Genomic DNA, 13143 nt, shown 5'->3' with positions numbered 1-13143 from the left:
GCGCCGGTCCAGTCCCAGTAAGTATGGCACTGGTAGTCCATCTCCCAGATGCCGGAAATAGTGATTATAGCTCCCCTCCCCTTCTCCCCTCTCTTGTAGGGGGACAAGGAACCTGCATTTGGAGAAAGAGTTAAACTGTCACGCAGATGTCCCCTATGCAAGGACTGTACGGAGAAGATTATCAGGCAGGAACAACCTTCCTCAATGGAGGAGATAAAGGGGATTGTACGTTAGGAGATCAAATCCTCCTTAGCCTTGGTCACTCTCCCTACGCCCTCACCTAGTCACGGTTCTACATCTACTCCCTCAGCAGCCAAAAAGAGGAAAATTAGCCCGCCAGAGGGAGGGGAGGAAGACTTTCTAGAGGAGATATATATCTCAGAAGATCTTCCAGAGGAAGGTGAACTAAGTCCAACCCCTGATAACTCCCAACGAGAGAGATATTACTTTCCATCAGATAGCTTGGAGGAACTTCTCATGGCAGTAAGGAGAACTATGGAGGTCGAGGAAGAAAAAGTGCCCCAAACAGTACAGGATCAGATGTTTGGGGGGCTCCATTCCAGGAAAAAATTGGTGTTCCCTATACACCAGAGTATTAGGCACTTAGTCTTAGAGGAGTGGGAATCTCCAGAAAAGAGATTAAATACCCCTACAGAGTTAAGGGATAGATTTCCTGTAGACAATGAGACGGCAGAATGCTGGCATGAAGTCCCAAGAGTGGATATCCAAATTACACGAGAGTAGCAAAGAAAACCACACTGCCCTTTGAAGATTCCTCTCAATTAAAAGACCCCTTGGAACGCAAAGTGGAAGTACTACTCAGAAAATCCTGGAGACCTCGGCAACACTCTTAAGCTCCAACTCAGTCTCTACGGGCGTAGCTCGATCAATGGCTCGTTGGCTAGATCAACTGGAGGAACACCTAGTTTCAGGCAACCCCAGAGAAGACATCTTGGCATCCCTACCGCTTCTACAGAAAGCTACGGGGTTTTTAGCAGACGCCTCTGCAGAATCCATGAGAGTGGCGGCAAGAGCATCTGGGCTATCAAACTCTGTAAGAAGGGCCCTATGGTTGAAATCCTGGAACGGCGACGTGGCATCAAAAATGAAGTTGTGTTCCATCCCCTTTAAGGGGAAATACATGTTCGGGCCAGCCCTAGATGATCTTCTAGAGAAGGCCTCAGACAAGAAGGCGGCCTTCCCGGAACCTAGGAATGTGAGGAAGAGGCCTTTTCGTCCCTCCCAAGAGCAGACCCCTCAATATAGGGGTAAAGGCAAAACAGGACGATGGAGCTACCAAAAAGGAAGAGGAGGCAAAAATCTTTTTCTCTCCCAAAACCAACGTCAGAACAGACCATGACGTCAGGACAGTCGGGGGCCGCATCTCGAATTTTCTCCCACAGTGGAAAGAAATCTGCTCAGACCCATGGGTCCTGAGGGTTGTCGAGTTGGGAGTAAAAATAAATTTCTCCTCCTATCCTCCAGAGAGGATAAGGTTAACTCCGCTCTCCTCTGAGTCGTCAGGCCACCCTGATATCCGGTCTTACAGACCTATTGTCCTCAGGGGTGATATCCCTGGTTCCTACAAGAGAGATAGGCACAGGACATTATTCCAGACTCTTCCTAATAAAAAACCCAAATGGCTCACACCGAGTTATAATCAATCTAAGGCCACTGAATCAGTATATCCATTACCAACGATTCAAGATGGAATCCATCAGGTCGACGGTCCCCCTGATAGGACAGTATCATGTCATGGCCACAATCGACCTCCAGGATGCATATTACCACATCCCCATACATCCGCTTCACAGGAGGTTCCTAAGATTCGCAGTGGCTCAAGGGGATCAAATAGTCCACTATCAATTTAATGTTCTCACATTTGGAATATCATCAGCCCTGCGAATATTTACAAAAGTCATGGCAGAAGTCATGGCTTATATCGGGTCAGAACATTTCAATAGTAACATACCTCGATGACCTGTTATTAATCGGGCCCTCAATACCAGTACTCCGAGAACATCTACAGTTGACCACTCAGATCCTATCGTCTCTGGGCTGGTTAGTGAACCAGAAGAAATCAGATATGGTTCCCTCCATGACAAAAACATTTCTAGGAGTACTATTGGATTCCCACAGCCAGATGTCATTCCTGCCCAAACAAAAACAGGTCATGTTAAAAGCAAAAATCAATGTCCTAAGGAGCAGAGCATTAGTATCATTAAGAGACGCCATGTCAGTCCTCGGGTCTATGACATCCTGTATTTAGATGGTGGCCTGGGCTCAGGCACATACCCGAACATTACAGACCCACATCCTTACAAATTGGGACGGATCCCCACAGTCTCTGAACAGGAGAATCCCTATACCACCACGAGTAAGGACCTCTCTATTCTGGTGGCTGAACGGAAAAAATCTGAACAGAGGAGTACCATGGATCCAGAATCCGCTGGTAACCATAAAGGTGGATGCCAGTGAAAAGGGATGGACAGCCATGGTCTCCCAAGAGCTATTCCAGGGTATATGGACCAAAGAGGTGAGCCAATGCTCATCAAATTTCAGAGAACTAAAAGCCGTAGAGGAAGTCCTCAGAGCAGCAGAGCCTCTGGTCCAAAAATCTTACATTCAGATATTTTCAGACAATGTCACCACGGTAGCCCACCTTCATCATCAAGGGGGCACAAGATACGAAAGCTTAAAAGCAATCTCAGCAAGAATATTCTCCTGGGCCGAAGAACATCTTCTATCCTTGTCGGCTCTTCATATCAAAGGTTCAGTCAATATCCAGGCCAACTTCTTAAGCAGAACAAAGATTCATCCAGGAGAGTGGAGCGTAAACCCAGACGTCTTCCAGATGTTAGTTAAGAGATGGGGCTATCCAGAGGTAGATCTCTTCGCCGGACACCAGAACGCGAAAGTACCTCAATATTATTCGTACTCCCATGACAGCACCACGAGAGAGAGAGAGGATCCACCCATCAAGGACAGGAAACCTACAGGTTAAAAAGGGCGGCACCTCTCTCCCGCCTCAGTTTAGGTTTCCTGTCCTTGATGGGAGACCTATCAGGCTTACCTGAAAGAAGAAAAGGTCTCTTGCCCCAGATGGAATAGACAGGGTGCCTGGGGCGGTGAAGCTCCTGCCCTAGTCGTTTCTGAACTTCTGGAGACGCCACGGCAGGGCTCATTGGGGCACCTCCGTGTGCGTTGCGGTGAGCATGACATCCCCTCTTGCTGAGGTGGATGGTCCGCTATGTGTGGGTCCGCATGCGGGAAACCCCCCCCCGCTACACTATGCAGGAGACCTGGGCCGCGCTGGCGGGGAACATTACAGGGGAAGTGGGCGTGGTTCGTGCGCGGCCAGGAAGTATGGGACCACATGCGAGCGAGTGGGGATGCCGGAGCGGGAGCCTGTTCACTTATGTGGGGCATCCTGCCAGTGCTGCTGGGAGGCAGTGATTAGCCCACCTGGGGGGGGGTTCCTTCCGGGGTACCCACCACACAGGTACCAGGTATGGCCAGTATAAAAGGACCTGGCAGCATACAGAGGTGCTTCCCAGCCCATAGTTTTTCTTTTTGCAACATGGGAGATTCACAAGAGCAGCTATCACCTCAGCAAGAACAACTGCTGCAGGAGCAGCCCTCTGGGGAGCCCTCACAACAGGCAGTGCAACGTCGCTCCCAGTCCGGGTCCAATCGTTCGACTAGGAAGTTCACCGCAAAAAGCAGGAAGGAAGGTCCTACTGATCGGCGTGATTCTTCGCCGGTTAAGAAGGATTCCTCTGCTTCTACGGTACCACATATTCCAGGGGGTAAGTGGAATCTTCGTGAACATTCTACTAATTCTTCTACTTCTCTGTCTATAATTTTTCCAGAGCAAGAAATGTTCATTTAAATCAAAACATAAAGAATGTGCCCTATGCAGCAATCCGCTACTTGATGCATATATTTAGAAATTATGCCAACCTTGTATTGACAAGGTGATGACAGAAGAAACCCAGGGGTTTTTCCTTATGTCTAAAAACTTTAATTAAAGTAGAAATAGGCAAGGCTTTGCAAGGGAATTCTGAGCCCAGGCAATCTCCTCAGGACCCTCAGCCAGGCGCAGACTCTGATATCTCAGACATTTCTTCCTCTTCCCTCTATTCCTCTAATAGCAAGTCTGATAGACAGTGTTTCCCTCTGCATGAGGTTGATGCCTTGGTGAAAGCTGTCCGAACTACCATGGGCATTGTGGAAACTAGACCAGAAAAATCTTTGGAGGATGTAATGTTTGGGGGATTAGGTCAGAAAAAGAAGAGATGTTTCCCCATGAATACTAAAATTAAAGATCTCATTGATATAGAGTGGCAAAAGCCAGACAGGAAGGGCAGCATCCCTCCCTCCTTCAAAAGGAGGTATCCGTTTGACGATGCCGCAAGTTCCTCTTGGTCAAAGGCACCAAAGCTAGATGTTGCCATTGCTAAGGCATCAAAAAAGTCTTCTCTCCCCTTCGACGACATGGGAGCATTAAGAGATCCCCTGGACAGACGAGCAGATACCTTTTTGAAAGTTGCATGGGAGACAGCTGCAGGAGCCCTGAAATCAGCAGTAGCAGCCACCTGCACATCCAGAGCCCTGATGGTCTGGCTGGAACAGCTAGACAACCAACTGAAGGAGGGTGTCTCTGTGGCACCCCAGGGGTCTGGTTTCCACAGTAATGTAATGTTATGTCTGAGAGCAGGTGGGAGGTCCTTTGGTCAGGGATCCTGTGCATGCCACACCTCCTGCCCAGTCTTGGGAGGGGAAGAACTTCCCCTATATAAACCTGGGGCTGAGGCACAGTTAGTGAGTAGAAGAAGAACAGAAGTAGAGACAGAGAAGCAGCATAGGAAGAAACAACAGGAGCTCTGTGGAGCAGTGTTACAAAGAGTCAGGGGCTGGCAGCTGCAGAGCTCGCCCTGACTAAGAAGTATCACCGGACCCGGAGTCCGAGGCTGTGGGGACTAATCTCTACCCAGCAGCAGAAACCGACCGGCCGGGGATTGCAGATCCTCTGGCCCAGAAACCTGAAGGCACGGTCACAAGAGTGGGACCAGCACCGCCATCGTGGAGCGGAAGCCATTAGAAGGCCTCGAGTCACCGGCCATACGGGTGAGCACCACACGGTACACTCAGGGACGTGGGCTACTTATACCCGCCTCTAGCAAGGTAGCCAGAAGAGTATCGTTAGTTTGGGAGGCCTACAACTCCACCTGGCCAGGGGAGATCCCATCTGCTCAAGGACTGACCAGGCCCCAATCGCTAGCCAGTACTCCGGGAGGGTCTATCTTTGTTACCAGTAAAGACCCTAAACTACACCGTACCATCTCCGAGTGGTTCCTGCTACCCCCATCATCCACGTCGGCTGCCCTGAGGCCATACCCCTCCCGTTGGGGGTTATACTACCACGCTGCACAATCCTACCACCGGCCTCAGCGGTCTGCCCTGCAGCAGCAGCTCTAAAGCTGCATTCAACGGGTGGCGTAGTCATCTAACATCTACTGCCATAGACTGCCACTGAGTTTGACACCCTGGGTACGGACCGGGTCACCGCCACAAGGACTACTACCCCTATCCGGATCCGGCTCCGGGTATCCACTGAACACGGCCCAGGGGGCGCGTCAACTTTGGCGTAGTCGGCAGGATCTCGTGCCCGTAACCACCGGGTACTGCGTGCCTGAAAAAGAGACTTTTTACTTACCTGTGGTGAAGTTTCCCGCCGTCCGGAGTCGTTTCCCGCCATCCGGAGCCGATTCCCGCCATCCGACGCCATCTTCTGCCTTCTTCCCGCCATCCGTGGAGTTTTCCCGCCATTGGGCGCCATCTTGAGGACGCCGCGCGAGAAGAAGAGGGGCGTGGACTCCGAAAAGCCCGCGAGAACTGAAGCCCCGCCTCACGTCCGGACGTTGCGTAAGGTCCTGGAAGGAGCCCAGCAGACGCCGACGTCACAGGAGCGCGACGGAAGGTCCTCAACCCTGACGATCCACTGCGGAGCTGCGGCCTACGGAAGAGGATCATCGCAAGGTAGGCCACGGTCCACTAGGGGGGAGAAGGATGTCGGATACGGAGGAGAGCTTCACTGCCTCAACCCCCGCCAGCGCCACCGCTGCTGCAGTTATGCCCTTCACCATGCCCTATATCCCGGGAGCAGCTTGGCTACCCCAGTACTCAGGGGAGTCACATACCCTGCATGACTTTAGAGAAAAGCTGGATAGCCTCTTCCAGGTGTACCCCCTCACAGAAGAGCAAAAAGTGAGCATCCTGGTGGCCCAACTAACCGGGGCAGCCCAAAGGGAGGTAAAGTCCTGGCCACCTGGGAGGAGGACTGTCGCAGGGATACTAACCGGCTGAGGGACACCTTTGATACCCGCACCTCAGCCGAGATTAAGCTTAGATTCTATGGGTGCAAGCAGCGAGCACATGAGAGTATAAGGGACTATGCACTAAACCTACAAGAGGCCCTGAGGGCCATTAAGCAGACCGACCCTGACAGCGTGGGAAACGAGGACAGGCTGTTGACCGAACAATTTATAGAGGGACTATATTGCAATGTCCACCGAACCCAGTTGCGGGCCATCCGGGTGCTCCGAGAACCGGCACCGGGTGGCGTTGTGACCCACAGGCGCCCTACTACCACTTAGCACCAGGAGGCGGCGCCCTTGTCGGCAGGGTCTGTGGGAGCTGATGCGCAGGCTTTGGACAATGACCCGGCTCCTGACCTACACCATCAGGTCCAAGAACTAGTTAAGAGCGTTGCTGCGCTAACCCGAACTGTGCAGTCTTTACAGGTTTCCACCCCAGGGAAGATCCAGCTGGCATCCGGACCGGAGGACATCCCGTGGCGTCGACCAAGGAGGACCCCACCGGCCAGAGGAAGACCCAGTGACCGATACAGCGAGGACGGACGACCCATCTGCCGTCGCTGCAATCAACCCGGACATATGGCAAGGTACTGTCCTTTAAACTGGCACAACCTGGGGTAGAGGGCCAACCCCCAGGAAAAAGATCACCAGGCCCATCGAACTGGCGCGACAGATATGTGGGAGGACGTCCAGTCTTGCCTGTGGTACTGGATGGCATTCCCATGAGTGCCCTACTGGACACCGGGTCACAGGTCACCACCATCCCGTACGTGCTCTTTAAGCAGTACTGGAATGACTCGGATATTACCCGCTACCCTGACGACGACTTGAGTATCATCGCCAGCAATGGCCAGCCCGTGCCACAGATCGGATTTAAAGAGGTGACCATCAAAATCGGTAGAGTCGAACTGGCAGCATAGGGACTGATCATTGTAGATATTGACAAGCATGAGAGTCACCCAAAGATAACGCTAGGAACTAATATAATTGAAAATTGTCTTGCAGAGGTGATTTTCCTTTTACAACAGGTTGCCAAGAACGCCAGCTCCGGCGAGCAGCGAGTGCTCCAGAAAGAGATCCGGGCACTGATGCGACGGCAACAGGTGGAAGTCTCCGGCGGTGAGATTGGTAGCGTAAGAATGTGTGACCCTTTCCCTATTGCCATGCCCCCAAAAAGTGAAATGATGATTTGGTGCCGGGCAGCTATTGGTCCGAGAGGTAGAGATTACCAGGCAATGGTAGAACCAGTTTACTCAGACAGTAGGCCCACCATTTTGACAGCACGGAGGGTGGTCAATGTACGCCATGGGAGGGTGCCCGTTCGCATAATAAATATCGGGAAGAGGGAAGTGTACCTACCCCGGTATGCCACGCTAGCCAAATTATATACCATCAACCAAAACTCTATACAGTCTGTGGAACCCTTGCCTCCATCTCACCCGGAGGAAGGTAACGGCTCTAAGAAAGTAAAGGAGGATTGGTGTCAGCAACTACACTTGGGAACTGACTCCACTCCCTCCCACCAGAAACGGAGTCTACCGGGTGGTTCAAGAGTATGAGAGAGTGTTTAGTAAACACCCGTTAGACTTCGGGCGAGTCAAGGGGGTAGAACACCACATTCCCACGGGAGATCATCCTCCCATAAAAGAGAGGTATCGACCCGTACCCCCTGCACATTACCAACACGCCAAGGGGATGCTTAGAGACATGAAGGAGGCTGGGGTAATCCGGGATAGCTGTAGCCCCTGGGCAGCCCCACTAGTTTTAGTCAAAAAGAAAGACAACACTATGAGAATGTGTGTAGATTACCGGAAAATTAACCGTATCACACACAAAGATACGTACCCTTTACCAAGGATAGAGGAGTCTTTGGCTGCTTTAAGATCTGCTAACTTCTTCTCTACCTTGGATCTCACTAGCGGGTACTGGCAGGTTCCTGTAGCAGAGGCGGACCGGGAGAAGACCGCATTCACCACCCCGATGGGACTTAGCGAGTTCACCTGCATGCCGTTCGGACTCTGCAACGCACCAGGAACCTTCCAACGATTAATGGAGTGCTGTCTGGGCCACAGAAACTTCGAGACGGTCCTGTTGTACCTGGACGATGTCATCGTATATTCCAAGACTTATGAGGACCACCTGAAACACCTGGCGGAGGTGTTCGAAGCTCTGGCGAGTTACGGCCTAAAGGTGAAACCCTCCAAGTGTCACCTCCTGAAACCAAAGGTGCAGTACCTGGGACACGTGGTGAGCGCTGACGGAGTGGCTCCCGACCCTGATAAGATCACCGCAATTAAGGAATGGCCAAGCCCCTCCAGCGTAAAAGAAGTGCGGCAGTTCCTCGGGTTGGTAGGCTACTACCGAAGGTTTATTCCCGGTTTCACCAAAAAGGCAGCACCTATGCAGGACCTCCTGATAGGCCAGTCCCGGAAGGCCAAGAACCAGAAGCCGCCCTTCAAATGGGAGGAGCTGGAAGAAGAGTCCTTCCGCCAGCTGAAGATGGCCCTCACGGGGGATGAAATCCTGGCGTTCCCGGATTATAGCCAGCCCTTTATCCTCTACACCGACGCCAGTAACATCGGGCTAGGAGCCGTACTGTCCCAGGTCCAGCAGGGGAAAGAACGAGTAATCGCCTACGCCAGCTGAAAACTGCGACCCACCGAAAGGAACCCCGAGAATTACAGCTCATTTAAGCTAGAGTTCCTGGCCGTAGTATGGGCAGTCACCGAGCGCTTTAAGCATTACCTCGCTTCTTCCCGGTTCACCGTGTACACGGATAACAACCCGTTGACACACCTGGACACGGCAAGACTCGGTGCCCTGGAGCAGAGGTGGATGGCCCGTCTGTCCAACTACGAGTTCACAATCAAGTACCGGGCAGGACGCTCCAATACCAACGCGGACGCCCTGTCCAGGATGCCCAACCTGCCGGACGAAGGAGAAGATCCGGAGGGACTGGAAGAAGTTGAACTCCCTGCGTTCCACCGTCATGGGACTATCCAGTATTCCCACCGGGTAAGGAGTAAGCAGGCTGCTACGTTGAACCCCTTACCTCACTACAACTGGGCGGAAACGCAAGACAGCGACCCTGCCGTCCGACTGGTGAAGGAGATGCTGACTCGGCCGGAGGCTCGCCTTGAACCGGACGCTCCGGAGGAAGCTAAACAACTGTGGGCAGAGAAGAGTCGACTGTTCCTTTACAAGGGGAAGTTGTGCCGCAGAATGGTTAACTCCCGGACGCATGAACTACTCTGGCAAGTAGTGGTGCCACGAAGAGACGCAGCCATGGTGATGGAGGCATACCACGACGGAGCTGGACACTTCGGGTGGAAGAAGCTGGAGTTCCTGCTGCGCGGGCGGTTCCACTGGGTAGGCATGAGGGGAACCATCGAGAAGTGGTGCAGAGACTGTGGCCCGTGCAACCTGAGAAGGAAGGACCGTGCCAGCCAGAAGACTCCCCTGCAGTCCATCGTCACCCGGCAACCGTTGGAACTGGTAGCCTTGGATCATGTAAAACTGACCCCAAGCAGAAGTGGCTACGTCTACGCGTTAACCATCGTGGATCATTACTCCCGGTTCTTGGTTGTCGTCCCCGTCAAGGACTTAACGGCTCAAACAGCAGCTAGAGCCTTCCAGCAGCACTTCTGCCGTCCACACGGGTACCCGGACCAAGTGCTGACGGACCAGGGACCTGCCTTTGAAGCGGAGGTCTTCCAGGAATTCTGCAATCTGTATGGCTGCCGGAAGATAAGGACGACACCCTACCATCCGCAAACTAATGGACTTTGTGAGAAAATGAACCAGGTGGTAATGGATCTTCTAAAAACGTTGCCCCTGGAAGAACGCAGTCTGTGGCCTGAGAAGTTGCCCGATCTGGTGGACCTATACAACCACATCCCGGTAGGTTCCACCAACTGTACCCCGGCTTACCTAATGAGGGCGAGACCTGGTAAGTTACCTGTTGACCTGGAAATGGGAGTCCTGACACCCGAGGACACTTCACCAGAAGCAGACTGGGACACAGAGAGGCAGCAGCAGTACCGGAGAGTACAGGAGAGCGTGGAGCGAAGTCTCTGTCAGGCTAGGGAAAGACAAGAGAAAACTTACAACCAGTATGCTCCCGCTGTTCCCCTGGTACCCGGAGAGCAGGTCTTGAAGAGGAAGAGACGGCTCCACAAGTTGGACGACCAGTGGGAGAAGGACCCGTATACCGTACTGCCCTCAAGCCACGAGAACCCGAAGGTCTGTACCATCAGTAAAGACGGAGGGGAAACCACAGCCATTGTATCCCGGGACCACCTGAAGAAGTGTCCCGAACAACTGAGGAACCCTGAAGAGGAACAAGAAGACCATCGACCCGTAGAGGAAAGGGAAGATATGGTTAGTACTGTGCTCGGGGACTTCCCTCGGTCTTGGACTCAAGTCAATGGTGCAGTTGTGGTACCCGTACTCACCTTCCTCCAACCAGCATCCCAAGCACCTACGGAGCAACAGGAAGAGCTGGAAGAACAGCCGGTCCAGGAGGCAGAAGACTCTACACAAGCAGACCCGGAAAATCAACCCTCTGCTTATAGTGAGCCTGCCACACCCCTAGTGAGCCAAAGGGCCCATAGACAGCTGCCCAGTTTACCCTTGACAGCTCCTACACCCTGTAGTTCAGGGCCAGACAGTCAGCTCCGTAGGTCCACTAGGGCCACTAGAGGCCAGTTACCCGCACGTTGGAGGATCTAAATGTTTAAGCTATTTTATAATGTTTACCTGTCTATAGTTGCTTGTGTGTAATTTTGTGTTTCTAGTTGTTTTTAGGAGTCTGTGGTGGATTTACCGGGAATCCTTTGTATATAGTTGGAGCGTAACCCAGGACGGACTAAAGACTGTTAAGGACTCGGGGCAGGACAGGCCCCTACCTGGTTACGTCTCCCTGTTTTGGTGAAATGGACACCTTTGCTTTTCTTCAAAGACTGCACCCGGTTGCGGACATGCCGTGACCACCTTTATGTGTTTCTTTATTGTTATTGTTATATATTGTTATGTTTTTCTAAAATATGTTTAGTCCCGGAGTACTAAATTTTACTAGGGGGGAATGTGGCACCCCAGGGGTCTGGTTTCCACAGTAATGTAATGTTATGTCTGAGAGCAGGTGGGAGGTCCTTTGGTCAGGGATCCTGTGCATGCCACACCTCCTGCCCAGTCTTGGGAGGGGAAGAACTTCCCCTATATAAACCTGGGGCTGAGGCAGGGTTAGTGAGTAGAAGAAGAACAGAAGTAGAGACAGAGAAGCAGCATAGGAAGAAACAACAGGAGCTCTGTGGAGCAGTGTTACAAAGAGTCAGGGGCTGGCAGCTGCAGAGCTCGCCCTGACTAAGAAGTATCACCGGACCCGGAGTCCGAGGCTGTGGGGACTAATCTCTACCCAGCAGCAGAAACCGACCGGCCGGGGATTGCAGATCCTCTGGCCCAGAAACCTGAAGGCACGGTCACAAGAGTGGGACCAGCACCGCCATCGTGGAGCGGAAGCCATTAGAAGGCCCCGAGTCACCGGCCATACGGGTGAGCACCACACGGTACACTCAGGGACGTGGGCTACTTATACCCGCCTCTAGCAAGGTAGCCAGAAGAGTATCGTTAGTTTGGGAGGCCTACAACTCCACCTGGCCAGGGGAGATCCCATCTGCTCAAGGACTGACCAGGCCCCAATCTCTAGCCAGTACTCCGGGAGGGTCTATCTTTGTTACCAGTAAAGACCCTAAACTACACCGTACCGTCTCCGAGTGGTTCCTGCTACCCCCATCATCCACGTCGGCTGCCCTGAGGCCATACCCCTCCCGTTGGGGGTTATACTACCACGCTGCACAATCCTACCACGGCCTCAGCGGTTTGCCCTGCAGCAGCAGCTCTAAAGCTGCATTCAACGGGTGGCGTAGTCATCTAACATCTACTGCCATAGACTGCCACTGAGTTTGACACCCTGGGTACGGACCGGGTCACCGCCACAAGGACTACTACCCCTATCCGGATCCGGCTCCGGGTATCCACTGAACACGGCCCAGGGGGCGCGTCATCTCCAGGATGGGTCTGCGGACTCAGACTGGCAGTGAAATCATCAGCTCTATCAAATGCTGCTCGGAGAGCCCTATGGATTAAATGCTGGCCTGGGGATGTACAAACGAAGTCTAGACTTTGTACAATTCCTTGTGAGGGGGAATATCTTTTCGGCCAAATCATGGATGAACTTTTGGAAGAAGCTGGAGATCCTAAGAAGGAGTTTCCATCTGTATCTCTACTCTCTTTTAAGAAATCATTTCGGAAAAAGAAGTTTGTCCGAAGAAGATTTTTTAGAGAACAGGAGAAATTCGAAGAAAGAGGTCGCAAAGGTAGAGGCCTACTCTTTGGTTCTTCTTCCAAAGATGAGCAGAAGCCAGGGGAATCACAATCATTGTCATTGTTTTTCCCGGCTTGGGAACTTATTTCACATAGCAATTGGATTTTGAGCCTAATTAGATTTGGTCTAAAATTTCAATTTCAAGCCCTTCCTTACAGGAGATTCATGATTATTCCCTCTAGTTCCTCCCCAGAGCGGCAGACTGCCCTCGTATCGGAGATTCAAGTCCTAATAAAGAAAAAACGTCCTGATTGAGGTTCCGAAAACAGAAGAGGGACACGGATTCTACTCCCCGCTCTTCCTGGTCCCCAAACCAGATGGGTACTTCAGGACAATCATATATTTAAGATCCTTAAATAGCTTTCTTAAAATAGATACCTT

The sequence above is a fragment of the Phyllobates terribilis genome, unplaced genomic scaffold, assembly GCF_046119375.1.
Source record: "Phyllobates terribilis strain yellow unplaced genomic scaffold, ASM4611937v1 Scaffold_268__1_contigs__length_2594270, whole genome shotgun sequence".
NCBI classification, from domain to species: domain Eukaryota; kingdom Metazoa; phylum Chordata; class Amphibia; order Anura; family Dendrobatidae; genus Phyllobates; species Phyllobates terribilis.
This window is presented reverse-complemented; position numbering follows the sequence as displayed.